The sequence below is a fragment of the Schistocerca cancellata genome, chromosome 1 (genome assembly GCF_023864275.1).
Source record: "Schistocerca cancellata isolate TAMUIC-IGC-003103 chromosome 1, iqSchCanc2.1, whole genome shotgun sequence".
NCBI classification, from domain to species: Eukaryota; Metazoa; Arthropoda; class Insecta; order Orthoptera; family Acrididae; genus Schistocerca; species Schistocerca cancellata.
This window is the reverse complement of record NC_064626.1, coordinates 1,095,661,998-1,095,674,987: the sequence shown is the minus strand read 5'-3', so window position 1 is coordinate 1,095,674,987 and position 12,990 is coordinate 1,095,661,998. Positions and strand designations below refer to the sequence as shown.

The following is a 12,990-nucleotide window of genomic DNA, read 5'->3' as shown; positions in this document are numbered from 1 at the left end:
CAGTATTGGTTAAAAACAGTCTTGGTTGCAATTTTTTTATTTTTTTTTATTTTTCAACTACGCGGATCGCCTTATTTAGGCATCTTCAGGTTGTCTTAATTTGGTATTTCTTAGAAGGATCCTTTAGTCAGTGTAGCCAAAGGGCATTGTCGAATATATCAGGCTAACATTGCCTTCGTTTCTAAGAAATACCAAATCAAGATAACCTGAAGATGCCTAAATAAGGCGAAACGAGTAGTTGAAAAATAAACAAATAAAATTGCAACCAAGACTGTTTTTAACCAATACTGTTAAGCACAGGTTTTCTGTATGCCACATATGGACTGGAAGAATTTTTATCTAATAGTTTAAACATCTTTAATTGTTAGTTAGATAGAGAGGTAGACAGATAGATAGAAAGAGATATTTTCTATTAACAAAAGTCTCCCCCCCCCTTGCCTCCAGTCAGTCCTTAAACTATTATGTCCATTATTTCTTCCTATCTTGCGGTAATATTTCCATCCGTGTGTGTCCTCAACATTCCTGTTTCACCTAATGTAATCTCTCTTCAACAATTTTTCACCTATATTATTTCTTTTAATTCACTATGCGGTATTCCTGAATTAAAGCAGCTGTCCCATTCAATTGTCCCTTCTCCTGGTGAAAGTTTTCAATATTCTTCCCTTACTTATTCCTCCAAGTAAATAATCTATTACTTTCTGTATCCACTGAGTTTTATAAAAATGGAAATGAAAAATATCTGCGTCTGCTATTTACTCGTTCTTTTCACCAACATGATAGTTTCCTAGTTTTTTTAACAGTTTTATTATTAAGCTCCCAGTTGCTTAGCAGGAGCAAATATGTTACACACTTGCGTATCATGACATCATCCGCCCGCTGCGAGACTGCTCTGCTAACGTAACATCGCCCACAGTAGCTCACTACCCATGGAAAATTATCCTTCCTGCTTACATCCATAGTCTTCTTAACAACACAGCCACTGCAGCATCGTATTTATCCGCCGATATCAGGGAGTGACTTTCAATTAAAACGTCCTCCCTTGTACAAGAGTTACATAATGTGTGTACTAGTACAGGTTGTGACGCAGGAACGACGGCATATGGAAGTTTTTATCTGGCCGTGAGTCGTGCACGAATAGCCAAAGCAGTTACGGTGACCGCTCGTATAAAGCGGGAAATCCGGGCTCGTGTATCGGTCCGGCACAAATTTTTATTGTCATCATTCCCTTACGCAGCTGATAGTTGTTCGTATTCGCAAATGCGAACACATTTCGTGTACTTCATAACGGCTGTAGTCAACGAAGTGCCGATTTCTTTGGACGTGCATGTATGTCAAAACGAACAGTGAATCGTTCTTCTTAGCAACACAGGCACTGAAATAACGCAAATATTCACACCTGTCAGGGCTTGCTTTATTTGGAAGTGGAATTATTACGTCCTTTCTGAAGTATGGGAAGCCGGCCGCTATGCCCGTGCGGTTCTAGGCGCTTCAGTCCGGAACCGCGCTACCGCTACGGTCGCAGGTTCGAATCCTGCCTCGGGCATGGATGTGTGTGATGTTCTAAGGTGAGTTAGGTTTGAGTAGTTCTAAGTCTAGGGGACTGATGACCTCAGATTTTAAGTCTCATAGTGCTTAGAGCCATTTGAACCATTTGAAGTCTGGTGATATTTCACCCGTCTCTTGTATCTTGCATACCTCGTGGAATAATTGTTATTAATAGCTTTCTCAAGGATCTCACTAATTCTGAGCGAATACAATCTACTCTGGGGGCCTTATTTCCACTTACGGTTAGGTCTTTCAGTGCTCTGTGAAAGTCTTCTCGTAGTACCATACAGCATCTCCCACCTCTTCTTCACCTAGCGTTTTTTCTTTCTGTAACATTATTCGCAGTTTTGTTCCCCTTACACAGATCCCCTAAATATTCCTTCCACCTTTCACCTCCCCATCTTTGCTTAGAAGTGCCTTGCCACCTGATCTCTTAATATTCATACAGTTGCTTCTCTTTCTCCAAGTGTCTTTTTAATTCTCCTATGATTACCAGCATCTGTCTTCGTTTCCACCAGCTATAGATGCTTCTACAGCCTTGTATTTGTTCTTTACCCATTCCTGCTTAGTTATTTGGTAATTTCCGTCAATCACATTTTTAGACGCCTGTATTGCCTTTTGTCTGCTTCATTGCTTTCGTCAATGAAATTCAATATACCCAATATACCCAATGATTTCTAATAGGCTTTTTCTTTCTGTCTTTGAGATCCTCTACAACCCACCCTACTTCATCTCTCAAAGCTGCTAGACACCTCCAATATATTAGTTGCTTATGGAAAAAATTAAATATCAATTGTTAATTGTTAGGACGGCAAACTTTTGTCACGCATTGCAGTCCGCGTGAATACTTCGCCAACAGCAGAGACAAAGAAGAAAAAAGTGAAAGCACATATAAAAGAAAAAAATGATATCACCTCTCATCGAAAATGCATAAATAACTAATTCTTACAATAAGATTATATTAAATTTGCCTAGCCGTCTTTATTCTCTTTAGCTTACTTCATTTTTGTATTTCTATATTTTCTCCTTTCGTCGGTTAAATTACCAATCTCCTGAGTTATCCAAGGACTTCTACCAGGCAAATTCGTTCTGCCGAAGTGATTCTCTGCCGCCTACCTACACTATTCATCTGTCAACGCTACTCATTCATTTTCTATTGCATTACTGTTCCCAATTTCTTCTACCAGGCAAATTTGTTCTTCCAAAGTGATTCTCTGCTGCCTACATACACTATTCATCTCTCAACGCTACCCATTCATTTTCTATTGCATTACTGTTCCCAATTTCTTCTACCAGGCAAATTCGTTCTGCCGAAGTGATTCTCTACCGCCTACCTACACTATTCATCTCTCAACGCCACCCATTCATTTTCTATTGCATTACTGTTCCCAATTTCAGTCCAACATTGCAGGCTCCCTCTGAAACTCTAAAAAATCTCTTGTTTCTTCAATTTATCCAGGTCCAATTTCCTTTCATTTCTTACCTTTTTGCAATTTCTTCAGTTTTTGTCCACATATATCAATACATTGTGCTCGGAGTCCACACTTGCCCCTGGCAGTGTCTTACAGTTTACAGTCTGGCCTGGAAGTCTGTGCCTAATCATTATATAATCAATCTCAAACCTTCCATTGTCTCCAGGTCTCTGCCATACACAAAACCATTTTTTATTATTCATAAACCGAGTGCTAGCAATGATTAAATGACCACGCAAACGGAAAATTAAATTATGCTCTGTGCAAAATTCTACCAGCTGTGTTCCTCTTTCATTCGTTTCCCGACTCCATTTTCTACTACCATTTTCCCTTCTCCTCCTTTTCCTACTATCGATTTCCTGCCTTCCCCACAGTTTTCCTCTCCTTTAACTATCTGAATTATTTTTTTAATCTCTTCATGCATTCTTTCAATCTCTGGAGCTAGTTGGCATATAAGATTGTGCTACTGTGGTGGTTATTGGAATCAAGTCTGTCTTGGCTGCCACACTGTGTTCACTATGCTGTTCATAATAGTTCACCTGCATTCCTCTTTTCTTATTCAGTATTAGACCTATTCTTGCATCATGCGTATCTGAAGTTGTATGTATAATTCTGTACTCATCTGACCATAAGTCCTTTTCTCCCTGTCACCACACTTCACTAATTCCCACTACAGCATTTCCCTATTTAAATTTTTTAACGTTCCTACTCCATTAAGAGGCCTAACCTTTTGGGCTCCGACTCGTAGAATGCCAGTTTTGTTTTACCTGATGACGATATGACGATATCTTACTGAGTAGTCTCCGCCCGGAGATCTGATCTGTGGACTGTTTTACCACCGGAATAACGCCTGTAAATAGGAATGCAGGTTTTCTCGACGAATCTCGCTGATGAAGTTTTTTCGGGTTATTAGCCGAGTCAAGACATCGTTCTGCGGCAACGTTTCGACAAGTTTCCCACTCTTCATCTTCGCCTGAAGATGACGATTAGGAAACTTGTCGGAACCTTGCCGCAGAACGACGCCTTGGCTCGGCTGATTACCCGAGAAAACTTCATCATCAATAACGGCTGTAGGTTCCTCCTGCTTTCAGTCGTTCGCAGCACAAGCACAGCAAGGCAACATTGGCTGATTGTACAAGGTCAGATCATTTAACCATCCAGACTGACGCCCTTCCAACTGCTGAAAAGGTTGCTGCCACTCTTCAGGAGCACATGTTTATGTGGCCTTTTTACAGATTAATGAACTCTATTGTCATAGCTAATTCTGTAATGGAGTTACTATGGTCCGACATTTTGTAAGAAGGAACGTCGCTTATAACTTCTCTTTCGCTGTTCAGGTGCAAACTAAGAACACACACTGGGATGTAAACGCAAACGAGACCCTCCGCATACACTGTGCACTGGCTTGCGGAGTACATACGTAGATTTGTAGACAAACGGTGGAAGAATAAGTGAAGGACGCTTCAGCTGACTCGCTTGCCACAAATAGAGTGAGGCGAGAAAGTCCTTGTGTAAAAATGGCTCACGAGGAGGTCTTACTTATTATACACGACTAATAAAAGAAAATGCGTATTCCTGCTGACTTACAGAGTTCTTTTAAGCGTAATCTCCTTTCTCAGATAATGTTTCGGTAAGTGTATAAAAGTGTTTAGTTCTGATAACTATTGTTTAGTGGTTTGTGACTTGGTTTCTCTTAACCTTGTTCACACATTTCATCGCCGTCTTTTGTTTTAAGGATAAGACTTTATGGGCATATTTCAATGACTACTAAATACTTTAATAGTACGGTTTTAATGACAACAGATTTATAAAAATATTTTTCTCACGAATGCCATTTCAGCGGTATGGAATTTTTCGCGTAGCTGATGGCTGTATCTCACGTGAGTTCTGAGACCATTTTGCTGGTCATATTACAACTTGAAATAAATAGAGTAGCTGAAGAATCGCCCCAGAAACCGAAATATTCACGAAAAAGAAAGAGAAATACTGAAGAATGGAAAAAATAAAATGAAACGTCGACGTAATACTGGTCAGCAGTATGTGTCCTGCAAAACCAACAAGACAGTTCAGGCAGCAACTACATCAGGGGTGGCCAAGAATATGGCTGACGGACCGTGCCCTGGCATGAGTGTCATAATAGCGCCCAGCCTGCCTGGCACGCCCCCCCCCCCGCCCCGCCCAAGGAGGGGGAAACTGCGAACGCGCCGTATTTAAATACCAAGGCAGGCGCACTTTGTACGACTTTGCTTTATATTTCACATTTCTCAACAACGCAGTTTAAGAAAGTATTAAAAAATCAAGTACTGATCAAACATTTTTGGTGCGCTTAAGAATGCAATTTTTAGTCCATTAAACTTCGGGCATGCAGCCGCGCAAATAAAATTTCCTCCACTGATATTTCGGCCGCGTATCGTTCGGCCATCCTCAGAGCGAGCCACAAGACTAACGACAAGATTTTTTTTCTTTATTGTATTTCAATTCCCCATTGGGGCAGGCTGGCAGCAGCATATGCACTGCTCTTCAGCCGAAAGACATAGAACAAACAATAGAAGACAGTTAAAAATATACAAAGGAGAGAATATGGTGAACGTAGATATAAAAAAGGGGTAACATCACGGAAGGCAACAGACAAAAAAAGGGGCGACTGTAAAATGGAGATAAAAACCATAAAATAGTAGCGCATGTAAAAAACCACACACTGGGACAATTAAAAGAACACAAGGCACAGTATGACCGGAGCATAAAAGTATCGACAGATGGGGTAGCACATAACAAACACTGACAGCGAACCTCAAAGCAGCACACAATTAAAATCACACCTCTTGACACACAAGAGAAATAGCACTAAACACAACACGGACGTGGCACACTGACGATGATCAAAATGGAGGATCTTCCAGGCGCAAGGACATGAGGGAGACCGGAAGAAGGGCGGGAGGGAGGGAGGGAAGGGAAGAGAGGGGGGAAATGGGTGGGGGGCGCGCTGGAGAGGGCCAGGTAGGGAGGGAGGTGGGAAGGAAAGAGGCAAGGATGGGGTGCAGGGTCTCAGGGGGGGGGGGGGAAGGAGGAAAATCCGCTCTGGGAGAAGGAGGGGAGAGGAAAAAGGGGGCCCTGGGGAAGGGGGGACAAGGCCAGGTTATAGTTGGAAGGAAGGGTAGATGTCACGGCGAAGTTCATCATCTGGGAGGGGGAGGCGCTGGAAATTGCCCTGATGAAGGAGATGGAGGGTGTGGATGTGGAGAGGAGGGAGGGATACAGCGATAGAGGCGCGGCAACGGGCGGGAGGTGGAGAGGGAGGAGGAAACCAGAGGGTGGGGGGGATCAAGCCTGCAGACAGTGTAAAGGATGCGGAGATGTTGGAGGAACAGGAGGAGGTGGGGGAAGGGGATGAGTTCAAAGAGGAGCCGTGTGGGGGAAGGAAGGCGGATACGGAAGGCAAGGCAGAGCGCATGGCGTTCAAGGATTTGGAGGGCTTTGTAAAAGTGGGTGGGTGCAGAGATCCAGGAAACGCTGGCTTAACACAGGATAGGACGGATGAGGGATTTGTAGGTGTGGAGGATGGTAGAAGGATGGAATCTCCATGGACGACAAGATGCCAAGTGCGGCCTTATATGCTCCACAGAGGCGGCATTGCACATGCGGGTCACAGATGCTGGTCGGCGGCAAAGAAATACGCTTACACATGCGCCGCTTGTGTAGAAGGCGTACAGACATTACATTCGCTTATCGATGTATGATCGGCGGCGGTGACACCATGACAACTTCTCTGCAGTTTAAATACCCCAAGAGCCAGATTTCATGCTTTGCCCAAATTAAAACCATTATCTCTATTTATTAAATTATTAGCTAATCTAATATCTATAGCTTCCTTGAAGACAGATTCCCAGAAGGAAGAGGTGGATGTTAAAATCTTCACATCACTGTAATTTATGGAATGCCCTGTATCAATACAATGTTCGGTCACAGCTGACTTGTCTGGCTGTAATAAGCGTGTGTATCTCAGATGCTTGTTGTTTGACCTATGTACGACTTCTCACAATTACCGCGAGGAGTCTGACACACCCGCTTCACGAAGCTGTAAATCGTCCTTCACAGAGCCGAATAAAGCTGCAATCTTCGTGGGGGACCGGAAGTTCACCTTAACACAGTGTTTCTCAAGAATACGGCCTATCTTCGAGGAAAGAGCACCCACATAGGGCAAAAACGCACTAGATCTGAGGGAATTACTATCTTCTTCCCCATCACGTCCCTACATTCTAGGTTTTGCATTGAATTTGTTGCGAAGAAAATCCATTCGATTTAAAAATGCTCTTGAGGTATGTGGCTCTTCTTGCAAATTGTCTTTATCGGATGTACATTGCGCCCTATGCACTAAGGTCTTAAGGACACCTATGGTCTGTGAAGGGTGATGGCAGCTACTGCCATAAAGATATAGATTTGTGTGTGTTGGTTTCCGATATTCGGCAGGTCCTAATGTGTCATCAACTTTACGGCGAACGACAACATCCAATTTTATTTGGTACAAACTGTCGGCATGCGGACAGACACGAACTATTTCACAGATTTTGCCACCTAATCGTGACTTATTTAGTTTCATAATTGAAGAAATGTCTTTCTCACACATATGTTAGTCGAAATATAAAAGTATCTTTGCAACCTCAGTATGAATACCTGAGGAAACCAATGTAGACGTCCTGGACAGTTTTAACGTTAAAGGGATTTGTATTTAAAAAAATAAATACCTTGCAGGACAGTCAGTTACTTCTGCACATACACAGGGGCGCTTTCAACTAAAACGGCAAATGGTCTCGTAAACAGCTCAAAAATAGATGTAAGACTGGCAGTGTCCTCAAAAAGTTTGGGCAACTGTCCTTGTAATCCTTTCCAGGCCACAAGGAATTCTTCAGACCTTTTAACACCAGTGAGCGTGAACTGGACGGTGTATCAGAATGTGTCCTTTCTACAACGCCAAGTTCTTTTTAAATGCATCCCCATCAAACCAGAAATACACTCCTGGAAATTGAAATAAGAACACCGTGAATTCATTTTCCCAGGAAGGGGAAACTTTATTGACACATTCCTGGGGGCAGATACATCACATGATCACACTGACAGAACCACAGGCACATAGACACAGGCAACAGAGCATGCACAATGTCGGCACTAGTACAGTGTATATCCACCTTCCGCAGCAATGCAGGCTGCTATTCTCCCATGGAGACGATCGTAGAGATGCTGGATGTAGTCCTGTGGAACGGCTTGCCATGCCATTTCCACCTGGCGCCTCAGTTGGACCAGCGTTCGTGCTGGACGTGCAGACCGCGTGAGACGACGCTTCATCCAGTCCCAAACATGCTCACTGGGGGACAGATCCGGAGATCTTGCTGGCCAGGGTAGTTGACTTACACCTTCTAGAGCACGTTGGGTGGCACGGGATACATGCGGACGTGCATTGTCCTGTTGGAACAGCAAGTTCCCTTGCCGGTCTAGGAATGGTAGAACGATGGGTTCGATGACGGTTTGGATGTACCGTGCACTATTCAGTGTCCCCTCGACGATCACCAGTGGTGTACGGCCAGTGTAGGAGATCGCTCCCCACACCATGATGCCGGGTGTTGGCCCTGTGTGCCTCGGTCGTATGCAGTCCTGATTGTGGCGCTCACCTGCACGGCGCCAAACACGCATACGACCATCATTGGCACCAAGGCAGAAGCGACTCTCATCGCTGAAGACGACACGTCTCCATTCGTCCCTCCATTCACGCCTGTCGCGACACCACTGGAGGCGGGCTGCACGATGTTGGGGCGTGAGCGGAAGACGGCCTAACGGTGTGCGGGACCGTAGCCCAGCTTCATGGAGACGGTTGCGAATGGTCCTCGCCGATACCCCAGGAGCAACAGTGTCCCTAATTTGCTGGGAAGTGGCGGTGCGGTCCCCTACGGCACTGCGTAGGATCCTACGGTCTTGGCGTGCATCCGTGCGTCGCTGCGGTCCGGTCCCAGGTCGACGGGCACGTGCACCTTCCGCCGACCACTGGCGACAACATCGATGTACTGTGGAGACCTCACGCCCCACGTGTTGAGCAATTCGGCGGTACGTCCACCCGGCCTCCCGCATGCCCACTATACGCCCTCGCTCAAAGTCCGTCAACTGCACATACGGTTCACGTCCACGCTGTCACGGCATGCTACCAGTGTTAAAGACTGCGATGGAGCTCCGTATGCCACGGCAAACTGGCTGACACTGACGGCGGCGGTGCACAAATGCTGCGCAGCTAGAGCCATTCGACGGCCAACACCGCGGTTCCTGGTGTGTCCGCTGTGCCGTGCGTGTGATCATTGCTTGTACAGCCCTCTCGCAGTGTCCGGAGCAAGTATGGTGGGTCTGACACACCGGTGTCAATGTGTTCTTTTTTCCATTTCCAGGAGTGTATGTCCCCAGAATGAGATTTCCACTCTGCAGCGGAGTGTGCGCTGATATGAGACTTCCTGGCAGATTAAAACTGTGTGCCCGACCGAGACTCGAACTCAGGACCTTTGCCTTTTGCGGGCATGTGCTCTACCATCTAAGCTACCGAAGCACGACCCACGCCCGGTCCTCACAGCTTTACTTCTGCCAGTATCTCGTCTCCTACTTTCCAAACTTTACAGAAGCTCTCCAGCGAAAGGATATTCCATTCCCACACCTCCTCCTTTTCCTCGAATGGATGTGGATCCTTTACACCTACCGCAAACTTGATTCCCCTCACCCGCTTGTCTCTCCCTTCCTTTCCCACCCCCATCCGCTGCCGCACCTGTACTGCCATATCCCACCCGCTCTCCATCTCACCACACTCCATACTCATGCCCAAGTGTCTTCCGCCAACTCCCCCTCCCTGATTATGCCCTCATCCCCTCCATCTACTCCTCCTACCAAATTTGATCCTCCCCTTCCTCCCACTGTGTTTTTCCTCCAGGGTACCCTCTTTCCCTTCTCTCCCGTCTCTCTTCCTCCCTCCCTACCCTTCCCCCCTCCCCCCTCACTGGGCTTCCACGTACCCCCTTACCCTCTCCCCTCCCCCTCCCTTCTTGTACCCCATTGGCATCAACCCCCTCCCCCTCTCCCTCCTACCCTCACCTCTTCCCTCCGGCAGGCCCCCGGATTTTTGGTGTGAAGTGTGCGTCTTCGTGCACTGGAGATCGTCGCCGCAGTGCTCGTGTTTATCGTCCCGTCGGTGCATCAGTATCTCTCCGTCCGAGCTCCTCTGTTCACGTGTGACATTCTGTATTCTCCGTTGTGTGCTGTGTTGGTCTTTTTTCTTTATCCGAGCAGTACGTCGGTGAACGACTTCGCTTATTTTTACTATGTTTGTCTCCCGTTTTTGTCCTTCATGTATGTTTATTTTTCTGTATTCCTGTTATACCGTGTGTCTTTCCTACAGCGGAAGAGTGGCGTAAATAGGCCGCTGCCGGCCTACCTTGTTTGTAAGGTATCAAAATGACAATAAAGGGAAAAAAATGAAAATTCGTAGGCAGGAAGATTAGACGACCACATTCTATCTTTGTCTATCGATTTCATGCAGATGTCTCCTTATCAAAAGCTGCAGTGCATGATGCGTTTTATGTAGGGCAATTTATTATAAATATGTTTTTCATGTGCAGTATAAAGACTGATACAAGCACCGTACACACTGAGCTGACAAAAGTCATGGGTTAGGCGGTAGGATCACGTACACAAGGTATAAATGGCCAGTACGTTGGCAGAGCTGTCATTTGTATCAGGTGATTCATGCGAAAAGGTTTCCGACGTGATTATGGCCGCACGATGGGAGTTATCAGACTCTGAAAGAGGAATGGTCGTTGGAGCTAGAGACATGGAACAATGTCAAGAGTGTGCCGAGAATACCAAATTTCACGTATTATCTCTCACAAGGGATCGAGAGCAACGGCGTTTGCGTACAGTTTTCAGTGATAACAGACAAGCAACAGTGCGAGAAATAACCGCAGAAAGCAGTGTGGGAGGTACGAAGAACGTATCTGTTTCGACAGTACGACGAAATGTGGCGTTAATGGGCTATGGGAGCAGACGACCGACGTGAGTGCCTCTGCTAACAGGAAGACAATACCTGCAGCGCCTCTCCTGGACTCGTGACCATATCGGTTGGACCTTAGACGACTGGAAAACAGTGGCCTAGTCAGAAGAGCCCCGATTTCAGTTGGTAAGAGCTGATGGTAGGGTTCGAGTGTGGCGCAGGCCCTACGAATCCAGTGGACTCAAGTCATCAACAAGACATTGTGAAAGCTAGCGGTGATTCCATAATGGTGTGGGCCCTGTTTTCGTGGAATAGACTGGGTCCACAGGTCCACCTGCACCGATCATTGACTGGAAATGGTGCTGTTTGGCTATACTCGGAGACCAATTTCAGGCAATGTTTCCAAATAACGATCTCATGTCACTGGGACACTACTGTCGCAACTGGTTTAAAGAACATTCTGGACAGTTAGAGCGAAATATTTGGGCCTCCAGATCGCCCGACATGAATTCCATCGATCATTTATGGGACACAATCGGGAGGTCAGTTCGTGCACAACATACCGCATCGGCATCACTTTCGCAATTATGGCAGCATAACTCAATATTTCTGCAGTGGATGTCGAACGACTTGAATCCATGTCACGCCGGGTTGGTGCACTACGCCGGATAAAAGGAGGTTCGTCACGATATTATGAGGTATCCCATTCCTTTTGTCACCTCAGTGTGTGATGCAGTTGTTTACCCTGGAAGCCTGCAAGTAGATATTAGTTGCACGCGTTGAGGAGTTACATGTTCAGTTGGAGTCTCCTCGATTGAATGATGCAACGAAGCGTGGAGGTGTGAAAGAAATTAGAAGACCACATTACTTGTCTTTCGATTTCATGCAGATGTCCTTCTACCAAAAATTGCAGTACGAGATGAGTTTTATCTAAGGCAACTTACTGTCAGTATGTTTTTCATATATAATGTAAAGACTGATACAAGCACTGTTTATATGTCGACCACAAGAGTTAAAGCAAGAAAAGTCAATGAAGCGTGCTCATTTATAAATAATTATATAAAAGGTATAGTACGAAAACAGGCGTACTTTTGTCTATTCTCAGACAACTGCTCAGCCGAGAACAGGATTGTTTGACTGTCACTTTAACTACATACACTATGTGATCAAAAGTATCTGGACATCCCCAAAAACATACGTTTTTCATATTAGGTGCATTGTGCTGCCACCTACTGCCACGTACTCCATATCAGCGGCCTCAGTAGTCACTAGACATTGTGAGAGAGCAGAATGGGACGCTCCGCGGAACCCACGGACTTCGAACGTGGTCAGGTGTTTGGGTATCATTTGTGTCATACGTCTGCATGCGAGATTTTCACACTCTTAAACGTCCATAGGTCCACTGTTTCCGATGTGATAGTGAAGTGGAAACGTGAAGGGACACGTACAGCACAAAAGCGTACAGGCAGACCTCGTCTGTTCACTGACAGAGACCGCCGACAGTAGAAGAGGGTCGTAATGTGTAACAGGCAGATATCTATCTATACAATCACACAGGAATTCCAAATTGCATCACGATCCAGTGAAAGTACTATGACAGTTAGGCGGGAGGGGAAAAAATTGGATTTCATGGTGGAGCGGCTGCTCATAAGCCACACATCACGCCGGTAAATGACAAACGACGCCTCGCTTGGTGGAAGAAGCGTAAACAATGGGCGATGTTGTGTGGAGTGACGAATCACGGTACTCAATGTGGTGATCCGATGGCATGGTGTGGGTATGGCGAATGCCCGGTGAACGTCATCTGCCAGTGTGTGTAGTGCCAACAGCAAAATTCGGAGGCGGTGGTGTTATGGTGTGGTCGTGTTTTCATGGAGGGGGCTTGCACCTCTTGTTTTGCATGCCACTGTCACATCACAGGCCTACATTGATGTTTTAAGCACCTTCTTGCTTCCTACTGTT

At 45.7% G+C, this 12,990-nt stretch overlaps 1 protein-coding gene across 1 annotated transcript in view; it reads right to left on the bottom strand.

Moving 5' to 3' along the window:
• Window positions 1–12,990, bottom strand: part of LOC126130117 (uncharacterized) — a 377,494-nt gene that overhangs the window by 30,600 nt on the left and 333,904 nt on the right. The window lies entirely within an intron of this gene.